Below are 11,864 nucleotides of genomic sequence, written 5' to 3'. Positions count from 1 at the left end.
GACTTTAATGGCCCCCGGAGGCCCCAACCGCAGCGGTTGTCCTGTTTGCCTAGTTGGTAATCAAGCCTTGAAAAACATAAGTCAAGGGAAATTTATTGACATGCATGCTGTAATTGTCCTGCTGCTTCACAGCTATAAATAATCCAACTGACGTCACACATCCTGGCATGCCACCTGCTAAACACCAACCACTGACTAATACTGTAAACAGCAGTGTAGAAGAGTGGTTGTTAGATGTGCTATCTGGTAATAATCATAATCATCCACCAGATTAGACGCAAAGTGAATTTTCCTCTACTGACATTGTGAGACAGTGAAGTCAGATGCAGCAGCTCAGGGCTTCACTGTTTTCAGTGAAATGCTAATAGTTGCTCTAAATGTGTTTGTGGTTTACAGTAGAGACCAGCCAGTAAGCTCAAACTTAGCCTGGTTATAATATTTACTAAGTAAAGATTTATGTATCACTAAATTAAAACTGGTCACATCACACAAACTAGTACTTATGTGGAGATGAGTTGTTACTGAATGTGTACTATGGAATATTATTGATATATCTGACCTAACATTTTATTTTTCTCAGAAAAAAACACACTAAACCTCAAATTATAGAACTTTATGTACCAATAACATTAAACTTAATGACCAAATGATGACTGTTAGTTCAGCATAATCAGATATTTCTCCATTTAAGCAGATATAAATAAAACAAAGTCAGACCAACATTCACAAAGATTGGCAGTTAAGTTTATTTGATCTTTTGGCCTCTAAAACAGTTATTTTTGGAAGTTATGTTACAGCTTGTGATGATACAGTGACTTCCTGTTTACGTAGTTGGTTGCTTCTTCTTGGACAGCGCTACAGATGTTTCTTCTTTTACTAGAGGACACGTTTCTTAAGTTTTAATGGTGCCACCCAATTTAGTCAATCTACTAATTTGAGGATAACTACTAGTTGCAAAGAATTGTGTGACTTAGTGATTGCGCTGTTTTGGCAGCAACATACTATTAAACTTCATCAATCCTTGTGAGAATTTATCGGCTTATTTTTGTTTTTAAGTTTGTGTCCATTCACAACGCACTCAAAGATCTGCCAACTAATTAAAATTTTGGGTGTGTGCCAGGTGACAGGAGGAGGACACACATGCAGACATCAAAGCTAAATAGTAAAATGAAAGCAAACTTAATAAGTGAAAAAACAGGTGTGACAGCCCTCTCTTGTTGTCTCCCTCTCTTGCTTTCTTTCTCTCTTTCTTTATTTGCCCTTTATTTCTCTCCAGTTACTCTTGTTGTTTTTCTTCCAGGAGTGGGAGGGTAAGAGGTCTGTCAGTTGATCGGCTGCACCTGAGGAGGGAGTGGCCCAAAGGATATAAAAAAAAAACTCTTTCTTTTTCTGCTGAACACCGGTACCCCATCCACACGGCTTGCACATTAGATTAAGTTGTTTTGAACTTGTTTCTTTACTTTTGCACTCAACATTTCATGCATCCATACACCACTGATACAACAAGTCCCATATTTAAGTATGAGTTATGTTTAGTTAAATATATATCCTTTTTGCACCATTATTCAGTATGGACTCTCTCCTTTGTTACAAGCCGGAGCCAGATTTGTAACACAGGTTTACAGGGAGGCAATGAAAAAGCAGTCCAAACAGGCAAACGCATCCAGAGGGCAAGACAGGCAGCCAGGTCAAAAAACAAAGGATAAGGTGGGTAGAACACAATGGTATCAAGACAATCATGGCAGGGAACGGATGGCAGAGGACTGGTATACAAGCTTCTGAGGCTGATGAGGTAATAAGCAGCAGGTGAGGATAACTGGGGAGTGGCAACAGGTGAGGAGGTGGGTGAGGGAACCAGGCAAGAAAAACCAGGGGGCATCTGTCGGACAGGTAGAGAGCAGCAAAACCAAGGGAAGAGAAGAGTGTAGGGTAGAGGCAGAACTTATTTTTGCTGTTTTTTTCCATTGTAGATCGTGTTGTCCACCAATCGGATGATCAGCGGTGTGTGTGTGTGTGTGTGTGTGTGTGTGTGTGTGTGTGTGTGTGTGTGTGTGTGTGTGTGTGTGTGTGTGTGTGTGTGTGTGTGTGTGTGTGTGTGTGTGTGTGTGTGTGTGTGTGTGTGTGTGTGTGTGTGTGTGTGTGTGTGTGGATGATCAGAAACTCCTCCTGATGAGCAGGGACCTTACATGACAGGCTCTTCCATCAGCTTAAGAATGTATGTGTGTATGGGTGTATGTGATATGTAGTGTAAGAGCACTTTGAGTGTTCAGAAGACTGGAAAGGTGCTATATTAATACAGTCCATTTACTGTTTGCCTCTTGCTGTAAACATGGTTCGAGCTATTATGTAGCTGGGTGAGTGCATCCTGTATACTATCACTAGAGTACATACAGGAAGAGCTGCACTCTTACTCTCTTTTACTCTTATTCTCTTTGTGACCTGGGTTAATATGATATGGGGATCATCCACTTTTAATGTACACCGTCCATGTAATTGAACTGAGCGCTGACCATAAGTGCTGGTGAGGTTAAACATATATTGGAGTTAGATGCTGACTAACACAGTAACGTGTTCAGCGTACATCAGACTGGAAGTGGTTGTTGTCATGGAAACACTGAAGTACACTCGCCTGTATTCATTTACATAATTTTAACAGCGTCATTGTATTTAGTGAAATGTTCAGTGAGCTTGTCTGAGTATAAATCCATTCAGCTCGCTTATTAAATCCCACACTGAAAAGACAGTCAAGTGTTTTTCATGTTAAGATGGTTTTCAGGAGACTAGACTCTGGAGCTAAGGGAGCTAATCTTAGCTACATACTTTTGTGTAATTAAATCTAATGATAATGCATCACATTTTATAAGCTGATATGTTTTGCATGTAAAATCAGAAACGGCAAAGTGACTCGAATATATAAATGCCAAATAAATGTTTTTAAAACTATCATATATTCCTTTCAAATATAATAAATTATAAGTATTAAGTTGCATAAAAAGATCTTTCAATATTTTCAAAATTAGACACTGCGTTAAATCTTTTTCTAAACTTTCCCTCCTCGCCTTTGAGTCAACTGTGGGTGAGTTTCTGGGAGTTGCCTGGGAGCGTGAACTGGTGCTGGATCTGGAGGATAACTGGTGGGACGTTGCTCTTAACAACAATTCACACAAGCTCAACTTGCGCTTGTCTCACACTCATATCAGTGAGTGTCATACAGTTCAAGGTGCTGTTTAGGATTCATTTTTACAAAGCTCGATTCGAGTTCATCCTAATATCACCGACAGCTGTGACAAATGTAATTCTTCATCCTGCAACTCAACCCATATGTTCTATTCTTGTCCATTATTATTTTACTTCAATACTATATCAAAAATACTTTTGATAACTATAAATATCTCTCCCCATATTGCCATATTCTGGCTTCCAGAAGACTACAACCAATAGAAAGATATTGTTTTCAATTCCTTTCTGGCCAGACGCCATCTTCTCCTTCACTGGAAGTCTACTAAGCTCCAGTGCTCAGTGATATCATGTCCTTTCTAAAGCTGGAGATTAAATATTCAATGAGAGGTAACTGATTTTTTTGGTTTGTTTGTCTTAATTAATAAATTCACTTATTTATTACTTTTTTATACTCATCTCCCTTTCTGGAACATTTTCTTTTGTATTTTGTTTTTGTGGGCTTGAACTTTGAATAGTATAAAAACATCTTTAAAAGAGCAGAAAGTTTGGCTTGTTTCTCTTTTGATCCATTGAGATGAATAGTACTTTGATTATACTATTATTATTATTATGCTTCTGTTTTAACTGTGATCAACTCACACTGTTTTCTCTTCTCATGCGCCATATTTCTTGATTAATATATTAAACAGCAAAGTATTCAAGAAATATTCAAAGTGCCTCTCAAAGTAACTCAAGTCATTCATTGTTTGAATGTTATAAGAAAGCGGCTGATTCAATTAAAAAGGCTTCAACAACTGTAAGAATGACAGACAAGCCATTACAAAGAAAAAAACAACACTTTTAAAAGGCCATCTTGATGCTGTTTGCGTTCCATGACATTCTGCAAAAGGTTATTATCGCTGTGTGAAATGTAAAAGCATATAACATCCAACAAAGACTGCAAATTACATTCAAACGCATAATTGTGAATGTCATGTGGTGTTTCAACAAGGCCAGTGTATTTTGAGTACCTCTTGAATACAATGAAACATCTATTTTTTTCTTACTTCCTCCCTCATCCATACAGATGTTCCTCATTTTTAATAATCAGTGAAAGGTGACGTCCCTTTACTCCATTTCAACTGGTGAATGATTTATTGAGACACATGGGGGATGATTGGCAGGTAAAATGTTGTTTTTCATAATATTGCCATGTATTCCATAATGGAAAGTGCATTTGCGTTAACGGTGTTGTTGTCAGCCACAGCCGGTCCTAACGTGAATGCGACTAGTGCACATTCATAAGTTAAAGAGTGATACTCGAGTTAATCAGTCTGTAAATTGAAAAAGTTTGAAAACAAAACAGATGATAAATGATTTGTGTCAAAAGGAGATGTTGTCAGAAAATTATTCCTACAACATGTTTCACGTTTTCTCATTATAGAACAATCTGTCATTATCTCCCCAGTGATTCTACCTTTCAAATCAAAGTCATTACACTAGGTTTAATAGTCTGAACTGGTAATATAATGGCTTCACTTGTGCCTTCATACTGGGGACAATATTATGTAGTTGAAAGTCAGTGAGGAGGGTGGAAGGTATTCATTTTTTAAATGAAACTACAAAGAGTGGATACAATCTGGTAATAATTATTCAAGTATCCAACGGTGTTGAGTCCAATTTGATTCTCTCTGTGTGTCTGCCAGTTTAACACCCAGACCAGGAAGCAAGGATACATCTTTTGGTTTCTTTCTTTCTTTTGTTTTCTTTTGTTTTCTTTTCTTTTTTTTTTTTTTTTTACATTTTAGGCCACAAAAACCACTTGGTTGGCAGTATGTTAGGGAAAACTGTAGTCAGGCTTGTGTAAAAACATTAATAGTGATCACTAGTATGACATGGGGCATGAACTCTTTTTAAAAGCTGAAGCTCGTCTTTGTGCTCTATGAAATCTCCTACTACTTCCTGAATTGGCGCTGAATTTTTGCATCTTAGAGTTTGATCATTTGTAGAGTTTAATCATTTGTAGGAGGCTGATCTAGATGAGCCAACCCCAAAGCAAACTGCTTCACCCAGCTAGAATCTGCAAGGCTGAAGGGGAATTAAAGCTTGTTTGTCTTTGCTGTGTATTCATATTTAGGCAGCCTTCATTTCAACACAATGATATGAAAAATGTATACAGTGATGAAAGACAAGGATAATTGTTTAATAATCTCAAACTTCAATAATACTGGAATTCATCTTAAAATTGTGTCTTTGAAAAGATGTGGGAAAACCTTTTCCCCTGAACTTTTGTAACTTCTTTTTACACTGTTACATTGCCACTTGTCCTTGTGCCAATAAACCACATCATCTTGCTTTGCTTTTCTCAATGTTCCTTTCAGAGCTGAGTTTATGATGCAGCTCCCTGTTCTATGTCCTCGGAAAAACTGGCTTTTACATAAATTCATGCCTTCTATCTTTTTAGCAATCGATAGTGTTGTTGACAAATCCCCAGTGATGGAAGACAGATTCAGATCTTTTACTCACATAAGAGTAGCAATACCACAGTGTAGAAGTACTCTGTTACAAGTAATAATAATAATAATAATAATAATAATAATAATGATAACTTGATTTGTATTGCACCTTTCATACAAAAAAATGCAGCTCAAAGTGCTTTACAACAAAAGAAATTACATGTACCAAGTAAAAGTCTTGCATTAAAATTTTTACTTAAGTAAAAGTACATACGTATTAGCACCAAATTATACTTAAAGTACCAAAAGTAAAAGTATTCATTATGCGGAACTGTCCATTTCAGAATTGTTATATGTATTAATGTGTAGACATCACTAATGTCACAGCTGGTAAAAGTAGGGTTCATTTTAATAATTGTAAATACTGCTGTGGAGCTTAATGTATAAAAATACAATTATTAATCTGAATTTGAAAAGCAACTTATAACAAAAGCTGTCAGATAAATGTAGTGGAGTAAAAAGTTCAACATTGGCTTTCAAATGTAAAGGAATCAGAGTATGTTGTAAAGTAGCATAAAATTTAAATACTCAACTAAAGTACAAGTACCTCAAACCAGTACTTAAGTAGATGTATTTATTTACATTTCACCACTGCAAATCCCAAAAATTCACCAGTATATTTACTGTTATAACCACTTTAAACTTCACACTACACACTGCATGTGTAGTTTTACAATATGGGTGCAAACATTAACAATGTTTTGTTAGACTTTGAGTTCAAGGTATACTGATGAGTGAACTGTTCAGTTCGGAGGTTTTGGCAAAATTACTTTGATATCGTTCTTCAAGCCATTTAACGCATTTTGTGAGATGGAATGGTTAATTTGCCATTTTGTGAGCTTCAACCTCATTCTGGATAAATGTATTAGTGTTTTGAAGCATTTTTTCAGTGTGACACGGTGCCAAGGGATAAAAGGAAATCTACAAACAAATCTGAAACCTGTATTATAGTGGTGAGTGCATCAAAAGGTATTAAATGGACTGGTCATGGCATGTTTGAGTATTTTTTTTTCACACTTGTCTTTCATGTCCTTTTTTTATATCCATGTGTGTGATTACTGGCTTGTCACAGCCTGCTAGATGGCAAAGCATTGTAACAATAACAGTAAAATTGCAAACAAAGTGGTTGAAGTGTTGGAATAAAACCAGTGAGGCTTTCAGTAAGGTTTACAGAGTTCATACAACTGTGACAGAGAAAAATAAAAGCATTCTCTATCTTGGCAGATTGACGAGTGTTTAATTTATATCATCACAACACAAACTCGTGACATGCTGGGAAGTGGGCTGGCAGGACTTACTGCACTCTGCCTCAATCAGCCCCTCTATCATCTCAGGCACTCAGGAGGGAAACAGCAGAGCCTGGGCTGTCTTTGAGGTGTGATTACCAATTTACCAGCAAAACATGTGCTTACTTGCTTTTCTACAGTAGCTAGTGTACACCTTTGTTGGTTTTTAATTTGCAATACAAAGCAGTAATTGAATCATTTGTTCATTTTATCTTTGACATTTAATTGCACAGCGAGGACAATTAATTCTTATTTGCAGTATTCTGTAGTGTGTCCAAAATGTGTCCAAACTTTTGACTGGTACTGTACTTACCATATACTTCAATATATTGTATCACTAGACAGATGCTGTATAAACAGTTTTAAAAATATAACTTGCCACAAAAAACATTGTCTCTTGGCACCACATTCACCAGATGAAAGTCAAGTTGAGACGAAGCGGTAGCGACTCCTGGTGAAAAACAGGTAATATAATGACATACACTCACATTACAGGCAATAAAAGACCTTAATCTATGGTTTTATTGATATAAACTATAGCTGTACAGTTAAATGTCAATTAGCTATCAAACTGAGCTTCCTAGATATGAATGAATACCATTTTGTGATTCATTGATGAAGAAAATCAATATCTTTTATATGTTTTATTTAAAAAAAAAAGAAAGAAGAAGCGTGAATGGTATTGATTTCCCTCTATGTGTTTTGGGGATTTTACATATGCCAATAAATTCTTCTGACTAGAAATAAAACCTTTTAATTTGAGAAGAGCTATATGTGTCTTTCCTGTTCTGCTCTACTGAGCAAATTGTGAAGCACTGTACAATTACAATGACCTCTACAGGAATTGGAGCTGGGAAAGGACACGAAGCAAAAGGAGGAATCAGTGGGAGAGCACAACAAAAGATATCACTGGAAAATTCAAGAGGGCTGAAAGCCCCTGTGCAGAACAAAACGCTGCACCTTTTTTGAAGCCATTAGTTAACCATGTGAGCTCTATAAATTAGCCGGCATTCAAAACCACAGTGAGTTTCTCCCTGTTTATTACTGACTCACATGTCTGTCATTGTCCACAATTTGCAAAGTCAAACATCAGTATGGTGGAAGTCATATCTCCAGTATGACAGTGGGGTTCTAAAATTAGCATAAATGAAGTGACATCCTCTGAGACAAATGTGCTTCTGAGATGAATAACAATGAAAATACACTTGATTGAAGCAGCAGAGGGAGGTGGGGAGAGTGAGGGGACCTTAAATATATACCATCAAAGCCTGTATACAGTATAACATCACATTCAACACAATGAGAGTGATGCCACTAATGCAAGACACAACATTTAAATTGCTAGAACCTTTTGTATTGTCAGTGTTATGATACTGCAAGCAAGCAGCTAGAAGCAATACTAATTTGAGTCTGAACTAAATAAGGTTTAGAGAGAATTTAACATTTGACAACAGGTGGTTACATATGAGAACTTGTACTGATTTCACAGCTTCTTCAGGTTTCATCGGGGTGGATGGATCGAACTCACCGGCCATCGCTCCAGCAATGTGAAGAGGCCTTTGTGGGATGCTAAAGAGTACTCATGAAAATGCAATTGGATGACCTTTTCCATTAACTGAGCCAGGGAAAAATGAATGCTTGAATCTAAAATTATACAGAAATTATGCCTTTTGATTTCTGAAAAAATGCCTTTACTTACAAAAAGTTTATGACAAGGAAACATATCAGTTCTCCCTCTTGTCTCTTTTTTTCTGTATCTTCCTTTCCATTGTTACACTGCTAACATAAGGTTGTAAAATGGTTTATTTCACACATATTACACGCTGGGACACAAATGTCAATATGACAGCTGCATGCCATCAACAGTCACCATCTGAACATGACTCTCTACACAGTATGTGATGTCCTGGTGTATGCGCTAAATGCATTAGCTCATTAATGAGTCACCAGGCAGACTCTGCTCACATATGCATTGTGCTACAGGTTTTTCATTTTCTATCCAACATAATTAGAGATTTGTGCTCAAAGTGGCTTATAAACAGTTTAGACCTGTTAAAGAGGAAATGTACAGGGATAGTTTTTCACCCCAAATTACTGTTGGCAAGGCATGATAATAATTTGAGCTAATAAGTGACATACCATCCAGTCTCATGCCTTCTTGAAGCAAAACCTGTTTAGAGTACAACAAAATACCATGAAATAAAGTGGCAGGCTTGCCTTTGAATTGGGTTGCTGCCTTATCCTTATCATGCCTTGTCAGCACCGCTGACTCCTGCAGCGCTATGACCACTTCAAATACTGAAAAAGTAAAGAAAATGTTTAAAAAGTGGTTTTCAACCCACTATGGCACCTGATGAAGGCGTAAACTGAAATGGTGGGCTTTGATTCAGCACAATGCTGTGTGAATAAAGAAGTTGATGACATGAGCAATTCTGTGTGTAGTCCTCCTCCTTCAAGCAGTTAAGAGTTCCAAGGCTACCAACGCAAGCATAAATTCAATGGGGTTGAGGTGCTCCTTCATTACACACTTAAAATACTGAACCAAAAGGACATCCTGTAAAAAATATCACAATGACTCATATACTTCTCATGACTCATCATTTATGAGTTGGGCTGCCATGAAAATGTAAATGGATTGGGAGGTTGTGAATAGCTGGGTGAAAACATGTCAGTTTATTGATTGTAATAATTCTAATAATTATGTTAGTGCGGCTCCGTCTATTATTTTAAAATGCCATTAAACTAGTCCAAAGTACAAAGAATTTAGTTGAAGTGTATTTCATTAAAACTCTGTAGTTCATGTTCTTCTTTTCTGACATTTATTGAAGCGGTCTCAGAAATTTACAATAAAACACAGTTCCAGATTAACACATTGGAAGTACATTATACATGCAAAATGTGGTCAAAGATGGTCAAAATTTGTGCTCCTATAGGCTCAATGGCTTCACCTAAACTGACCACACAAGTTCTTGTTAACCACTCAGAAGAAGGAGCTGAATAAGCTCATTATTTGGTATTCCAAAATATTTCATTTAATTTCATTTCAACCTTTATTTAAGATTCTCTGAAAACCATTGTGGTTACAATAATGCCAACATTACACATGGAAAAACCAAAAAAAAAAAAAAAAAAACCCAAAACAAATGAACAACAAAGAAATATACATGGTCAACACAATCAGTTAAAACAGTAACAGACAGACAGTGAATGGTTATTAATTATATTCCTGAGGTGTCCAAGAAGGATGAGAGTATTCAGTTTTAGGTCACATTGCAAGAGTTTCTATGAGTTTGCTGCACTAACACTAAAAGCAGTCTTTCCAAGTTCAGTCCTGCCATGAGATATCTGAAGAGCCAGACAGTCACTGGAGCGGGTTAGAAGTGGACCAGAGTTTCAGTGCAACAGAGATGTGATGTATGATGGTAATTTTCCAGTCAGGGCCTTATAGATGTACAGATACCAGTGATTATTGCGTCTCTCAGTCAGAGAGGGCCAGCCGACCTTATCATAGAGGGTACAGTGGTTAGTATTGGAGCCATCACCGGTAATAAATCTCAGGGCTGAGTGGTAAACTGAGTTTAAAGGCCTGAGTGTGGAGGCAGCAGCATTTCTGTAACTTACATCCCCATAATCTAAGAATGATAAGAGAGTTGATTCAACAATCCTCTTCCTACAGATCGGCAGGAAGTCTGATTTGTCAACAAGGTTCTTGATATAGTGATTGAATGTGAATTTTTCGTTGAGCCAGATGCCAAGGTATTTTTATTCTGTAACCATTTCGATGTTTGAACCATTGATAGTAGAGATATGACATATGACTGCTGTAGTTTGAGTTTTTGGATCTTATTAAGTATCAGTCTGAGATTAATGAAGGGAAGTTGCCGTTTCTTGATGGCTAATTGAAAAGAATCAGCAATACAGTATAAAATAGTATCGTCTGCATATAGACTGGTTTGGCAGCCATGTAGAAAAGATACAATTTCATTAATATGAATGGTGAACAGGACAGGGCCCAGAATGGATCCCTGTGGCACGCCCTTAGTAACAGGCAAGAATCCAGACGGTGCTCCACCCATCCTCACACACTGACGTCTATCACACAAGTAATTCTGTAACCATCTGCGGGCATCCCTATCGAAGCCAGTGGTGAGCAATCTATCTATAAGTAGAGAATGGTCGACTGTGTCAAATGCTTTCGCTAAGTCTATGAATATAGCAGCACAATGTTTCTTGTTATCTAAACCAGTGATGAGATCATTTAATACAAGTGTGACAGCTCAGGTGGTGCTATGATTAGCTCTAAAATCAGACTGATGTGAATTTAGGATGGAGTATTCTGAGAGGAATGATTTCAGCTGGCTATTCACTAATGTTTCTAGGATTTCTGAGAGACAGGACAGTTTTGAAGTTGGACGATAATTATTAGGATCATTGCTATTTCTGCCTTTGTGCATAGGGACCATGAGGGCTGATTTCCAAACACTGAGGATTATACCTGATGAGACAGAAAGGTTGAAAATATGTGTGATGTGTTCCTTAGTAATAGGTGCAGACAGTCTTGTCTGCACCTATTATTAAGAAATGGGTCCAAATTAGCCTCACCGACTGACTTCTTGATGTTGAAGGCTTGCAGTGCTTCCAGAACATGATCAATGAGGGAAGGTTGAATAGAGAACTGAAACTCTGAGTTGGTCGTATGCACACAGTCTGTAATTGTGAAAGGAATCTTTGTAAGTCCGTCCCCAGATAAGTGGGGAGTAGCAGCAAAGTGATTATTAAAAGCTGAACAGACATCATTCGGTCCAGCCACAAAACAACTGTCAAACTTGAGATTTCGGGGAAGAGGAGTGGCGGCTTTGTTTTTTTTGACTGCTTTTCAGAATTTTGCCGGGTCTGAGTATGA

This window comes from Thunnus thynnus, chromosome 11 (assembly GCF_963924715.1).
Source record: "Thunnus thynnus chromosome 11, fThuThy2.1, whole genome shotgun sequence".
NCBI classification, from domain to species: domain Eukaryota; kingdom Metazoa; phylum Chordata; class Actinopteri; order Scombriformes; family Scombridae; genus Thunnus; species Thunnus thynnus.
The sequence above is the reverse complement of the archived record's forward strand: the minus strand, read 5'-3'. Positions refer to the sequence as shown.